Below are 6,589 nucleotides of genomic sequence, written 5' to 3'. Positions count from 1 at the left end.
ATATTTAGCATACCAGGTTTTGGAACTTTGCTGTGGATGGATGTGCGGCGCTCCCATTTATTAGGCAGTTGCTAAGACTAGCTCTCCTGTGCCTATTCTGCTAAAAGCTCTTCTATAATGTGGAACAATTACAGTTCTCCCTACAGCTGCAAGAAGCCCCACACCAAACCCTGTTGGTTTATTGCATTAATATCCTGCCTGCCAGTCTTCCATTATACAGTGGTGCCTCGCAAGACGAAAAGAATCTGTTCTGTGATTCTCTTCGTCTAGCGGTTTTTTCGTCTTGCGAAGCAAGCCCATTGGCGGATTAGCGGATTAGCGCTATTAGCGGCTTATCTGCTGATCGGATCAGCTGATTAGCGGCTTAGAAAGGGGGGGAGGGGAAAAAACCCCGCAGGAACTCGCAAGGCATTGTCGTCTTGCGAAGCAAGCCCATAGAAAATTCGTTTTGCGAAGCACCTCCAAAACGGAAAACCCTTTCGTCTAGCGGGTTTTCCGTCTTGCGAGGCATTCGTCTTGCGGGGCACCACTGTACCAGACACAGCATACGTATCCTTGAGGCAGTCTACCATCCAGACATCGATCACTTCCGCAAAGTTGCTACTGTATGTATCTTCAGCCCACATCCCAGTCCTGAGAATACACACCAGCAACAGCACTTCAGGATAGTTTTCAGAATACGCACTGACTGATAATGGGATTATAACTTCTGAATTTACACAGCCTCATCAAAACAAGGTAGCCAAGACTGATAGCATAAGAAACAAGATGTTCTCTCAAGTTTCTAGGACCTATGCAGCTAATCTACTGGTTCATGTAGCATATCAAAAGGTATGTTCTAGCATAAGAAAGAAGATTTGGTGGGGAGCATTACTCCGGTTGTGCGCAACTGATGGATGGGACTTGATACTTTTTAAAGCTTAAGTGTGTGCCCTTTTAAAAAATAACTTAAGTGGGGCTTCCTGTTCCCGGCGGTGGAAAATGGCAGATCCCACATGATCGGACCTCAGCCGTTCCGATAATTCAGGGCTGATCTGGGGGTAATTAGCCCTGGCAGCCTCCCCAGGGCAGGGGAGGACTGTCTCGATGATCCGCGGTCTGCCCCAGATTGCCGATGTGGCAGACGGCAGGGGCACTGGGTCACGGAGCAAGGGACAGACTGACACTCCTTCAACGCCACTCCATAGCCGGACGCATCTGTTTGGGAAAGTATAAAGATTTGAAAAACAAACAGACATGCTCTGAACTGATGAAGCTGGGGGGAAAACCTGCGGTATGTACAGTCTCTGGTGCAAAAGATCGAACTTCAAAGAGATCCTCATCATGACGTTTGGAATTTGGAGGGGCTTGGTATGCTTTTTTCTACTTCCTTTAACAATCCGTATTGCATGCCAAGTCTCATTAAGAACCTAAATTGTTCTTCAAAAAGTGAGGACAGATGGACTTTCATATATAATTGGGACCTATTCGCAGCTGCTTTTCTTCTAAGACCGGAAATGTCTGTTAAAGACGAAAACAAAGACAAAATGGCTTCTGCCCACCACGCGCTTACGGAATATCTGAAATACTTCCCTGATTAAGAGAAACAGGAGCTAACTGATGGTTGGTCATAAAGACTGGAAACAATATTATATATACAACTGTTTGCAAAAAGGAAGTTTTTTATTATGAGCGAGAGAGAGGGCTAAATGGATGTCTGGCAGCCGCCCTCTCGGGCCCGGAGGGGGGATTGGATTGGGTGGATTCCAAAGGCTAATTGTTAACTGTCTGATATATGGCTACATTGCAAACAGTCTGCTCAAGAATAAATCAGCAAGGAATTTCAGAAGGAGGTTTCTCTCTGTTTCTTTGATAACACCTGGACGGGAAAGATTAACAATCTGGGAGCTGCCAAAATAACAACTCTCAAAGAGCTGGACAGAACTCTGAATTTGGATGCAATTAAAGAAGCGGTGCGATGAAAAAACAAAAACAGCTGAAAGAGTACAATATACGGACAAATCTGCATTCCATAGAAAAAAAAGTATGTGTTTTCTGACATGAATGAGGATCGCAGAACCAGAGTCAAAACGTGGAGGAAAAGATCGGATATGGAATTATGAAAAACATTGATGATGAGAGGCAGGACTATGATGTTGAAAGCGCTTCGGAATTCAGACCCTGGGAAGCCAAAACCAAAATTATCACAATTTGGAAGACAATTGGACTTATTTTTATTTCAGTTTTTTATTGGATTTGATTTGATATGTTGATTAGATGTTCTTATTGGAAAATTAATAAACGCTTTAAAAAAAAACAACTGTGAAGAGAATTCACTGAAATGTGTGGGCTTGTTCACCTTTTTTTGGATGATTTCATTTATTTTTCATGGTACAGAAGATACATTTTGAGAAAACAATTGCTACAGCAGTAAACAACAGAGCTGTCCTGATAGAATTACAGACTTTTGTCATGCTGTGTGATAAAGTTTCATTCGATTCCTCTAAGAGATCACACCATATTTTCCTATGAGTGTTGGGTGGATTCCTGCCACAGTCCGAACAATTTATGTATTCACTAAACATTTGCCATATGTTATAAAAGGAATAGCGATTGTGTTTGCCCTTTGCTGCTCTGACCTAACCTGTTAGTTTCTCAGCCAATGCTATTGACCATACTATGGTATACCAAGAATCAGTGTTCAGCCCAACACCAGTTTTCCAACAGAGGTCAATAGAAAGGCTAAGATGTCATCATTGGCGTAATCTTGAGCAGGTGGCACCCCAAGCCCAAGTAGTGTTAGTGCGCAAGAACAGTTGTTTTGTACATCAAGTTTATTTCTTTGTTTACAGCACTCCAGAAAGATTTGATGAGGTCACACCACCACAACATATGGAAATGTGTACCTATGGCTTGTTCACCATTTTTTATATACATATAATTTATATTTTCTGTTTTACAATTTCAAATAGACATTTTACAAAGTTTATAATGTCCAATTACTTCCCTTCTTCTCTTTCCATGGTTCATTTTACATATCCTAAGGCTTGTTCACCATTTTTAGTCATCCTGTTTCGTTATGGAACCAGTGTTGATGGCAGCTGCCAATCCTACCCTCTGCATTTGTTGCTCCAAATGCTTCCGTGTCTTTATACTAAAATAAGTCTTTTTATACTAAAAACCAAGCATGAGCAACATGCCATTGTGACCAAGTAAGGAAGTCTGTAGCCCTGAAGTTCATGCCCAGGAGCTGTTGCTCTTTTCATCTTACAAGGCAATTTCATTAGTCTCAAAGGATAGCGGGAGTAAAATTAAAATAATTGGTTTAGCTCTTGCTGCTACACTTCTGAATTAAAGTGCGTACTGCTGAAAGTTCAGACCCATTTGACTTTCCATTAATGCCTTACACGTGCTTTAGCAATTCATGCCCTCTGTCGTTCTCCATGAAGCAACCTTGTGGGAAGTACTTTTGTTCACAGTGGAAGTCTGAATGACTTTAAAATGTTAATAGCCAGGAAGGCTGCCCTTGATACATGAGCTTTGTAGGAGATGGGGGGGAATAATGGTGGTTGCATTTGAAACTTCCTTGCAAGCATTTTCCTCTGGAGAAGGGCCTTGCTGCGGGATCACATTCACCCAGTGCTATACCAGCTGCACTGGCTCCCAGTGGAGTACAGGATTAGGTTTAAGGTGCTGGTTTTAACCTTCAAAGCCCTATATGGCCTAGGACCCTCGTACCTACAGAACCGCCTCTTCTGATATGCCCCACGGAGGACTTTACAGTCTGCAAACAACACTGAAGATCCTGGGCCCCAGGGAAATCAGACTGGCCTCGACCAGAGCCAGGGCCTTTTTGGCCGTGGCTCCAGCCTTGTGGAACGCTCTCCCACAAGAGACTAGGGCCCTGCGGGATTTGACATCTTTCTGCAGGGCCTGCAAGACGGAGCTGTTCTGCCAGGCCTTTGGCCAGGGGGCAGTCTGACCTATTTTCCTTTGTATAAGATCAAGCATGAAGGAGGCCTCCTAGCCTGTTCACAGGTCCTTGTATGATCAGTGAAAACAATAGGTCCTGGCAAGTATTAACTGCTCTCAATCTTCACCTGATAACTGCCATTTGTCCAGGTTTTCATTTGTCTGAATTAATTTTAAGATGTATTTTAATTGATTCCTGTTTCTATGTATACTGTGTTATTTGTATGATGTTAGCCGCTCTGTAACCCCATAGTCGCCTTTGACTGGACTTAACGTCCAGGGATCCTTTACCTTTGCTTATTGGGTAATCCTGCACTGCAGCAACCTCAGTACCGTGGAGCCCAAACCTCCCCACTACGCATCCCAGAAAGCGATGCCCACCCTTCCCTCTGCACATGGCCAGAGTTTCCAGAGTACATTGTGGACTATGCCATTCTGGGCGCTGCAGGAGGAAAGGAAGCGGCAAGGTTTTGACTGCCAGCCAGGCAGCATCCTGCTTTTCTTTTTTTAAAAAAAATATATATTTATTAACTTTTCAAAGATTATACAAACAAGACAAAAAACAAAAACACAAAAATTAAAAACACATAATTTCATTCACTTATTTTCTTTTAACTTATCTCACGGACCTCCTCCTACCTCCCCTTTTTGTATTCCTCACCCTTGATTTTACACCTTTCTTCCCCCCCCCCCAATTATCTTAATCATTACAGCTGATAACCACTTAGATTCTATCCAACATCAATCTAACATTCACTAATTTTGTAATATTTCCCAAGATAGTTCTTAAATTTCTTCCAATCTTCTTCCGCCGTCTCTCTTCCCTGGTTTCGGATTCTGCCGGTCATTTCTGCCAGTCCCATGTAATCTATCACCTTCATCTGCCATTCTTCCAGGGTGGGTAGATCTTGCGTCTTCCAATACTTTGCAAAAAGTATTCTTGCTGCTGTTGTAGCATACATAAAAAAAGTTCTGTCTTTCTTTGGCACCAATTGGCCGACTGCCCAGGAGAAAGGCCTCTGGTTTTTTCAGGAAGGTATATTTAAATACCTTTTTCAGTTCATTATATATCATTTCCCAGAAAGCCTTAATCTTCGGGTACGTCCTGCTTTTCTTTCTCCCAGCAGATTTATGCTTAAGGATTCGCTATGGTTAGGTTTCTTTTTAAAGAAAAAACCCAACACACACTTGCTGTTTCAGAAATGGTTTTCAACTGAAGACAGAACCGTACCATTGGTTTTAACAAGTTACTGAAGGGCTTCTGCGGTTTTTATTAAGCTGCTGGGGAAACTTGAGTGTTCATTCTGGTTTATTTGAACAGAGGAGCCTGCAGAATCAGGCCAGAGGTTGCCATTAATTTGATTTGAGCTGGTTTTATAACGAACTGATTTTAAAATGTTGTATTATTTTATTTATTTATTTATTTATTTATTTATTTATATCCCGCCCTCCCCAGCCGAAGCCGGGCTCAGAGCGGCTAACAACAGTAAAATAATACAACATTTTAAAATCAGTTCGTTATAAAACCAGCTCAAATCAAATTAATGGCAACCTCTGGCCTGATTCTGCAGGCTCCTCTGTTCAAATAAACCAGAATGAACACTCAAGTTTCCCCAGCAGCTTAATAAAAACCGCAGAAGCCCTTCAGTAACTTGTTAAAACTAATGGTACGGTTCTGTCTTCAGTTGAAAACCATTTCTGAAACAGCAAGTGTGTGTTGGGTTTTTTCTTTAAAAAGAAACCTAACCATAGCGAATCCTTAAGCATAAATCTGCTGGGAGAAAGAAAAGCAGGACGTACCCGAAGATTAAGGCTTTCTGGGAAATGATATATAATGAACTGAAAAAGGTATTTAAATATACCTTCCTGAAAAAACCAGAGGCCTTTCTCCTGGGCAGTCGGCCAATTGGTGCCAAAGAAAGACAGAACTTTTTTTATGTATGCTACAACAGCAGCAAGAATACTTTTTGCAAAGTATTGGAAGACGCAAGATCTACCCACCCTGGAAGAATTAGCCGCTCTGAGCCCGGCTTCGGCTGGGGAGGGCGGGATATAAATAAATAAATAAATATTATTATTATTATTATTAAATGCAAGAGAAAACTTTTGTCCATTGCCTTTTAGGTGCTCAGGGTGGGAAGTCCCATTTGCAGCCCTTTGCCCCAGCACCCGCTCCGATTCTGCCTCTTGACCTGGCACACCCCATCTGAAAGGCAACAACCATCAACTTGGGGGGCGGCCCCCTCAAATATTTTATTGGGGGGGGGGAGAGGAAGGGACATTGGCTCCTACGATCTGGCAGCTGCTCCCCAGTTCCCCGCCTCCAGCGCCTCCGCCAGGAAGGACAGCGAGACGGGGAACGGAAGCTCCTCTCTTTCACACTTCCTTTCCGCTCTAGGACCGGCAGCTCCATTACCGCTGTTAACCCTTTCAGGACGAAGCGGCAGGAACCTCCGGGCCGCTCGGACAGACGCAAGAGACACTTGCGGGGTACGCGTCACCCCCAAATATCTCATTGGACGGTGCGAAAATACCTGTCACCTAGGTCGGTAACGCTTCCACAGAGACTGCGGCCTCCGCCATTTTGCTTGCCGCCTTCTCCAGGGCGACGGGCCTCGCCGCCATTTTGCCGAGGTCG

This window comes from Podarcis liolepis (genome assembly GCF_965112155.1).
Source record: "Podarcis liolepis genome assembly, chromosome: 1".
NCBI lineage: Eukaryota > Metazoa > Chordata > Lepidosauria > Squamata > Lacertidae > Podarcis > Podarcis liolepis.
Note: the sequence above shows the minus strand (reverse complement) of the source record.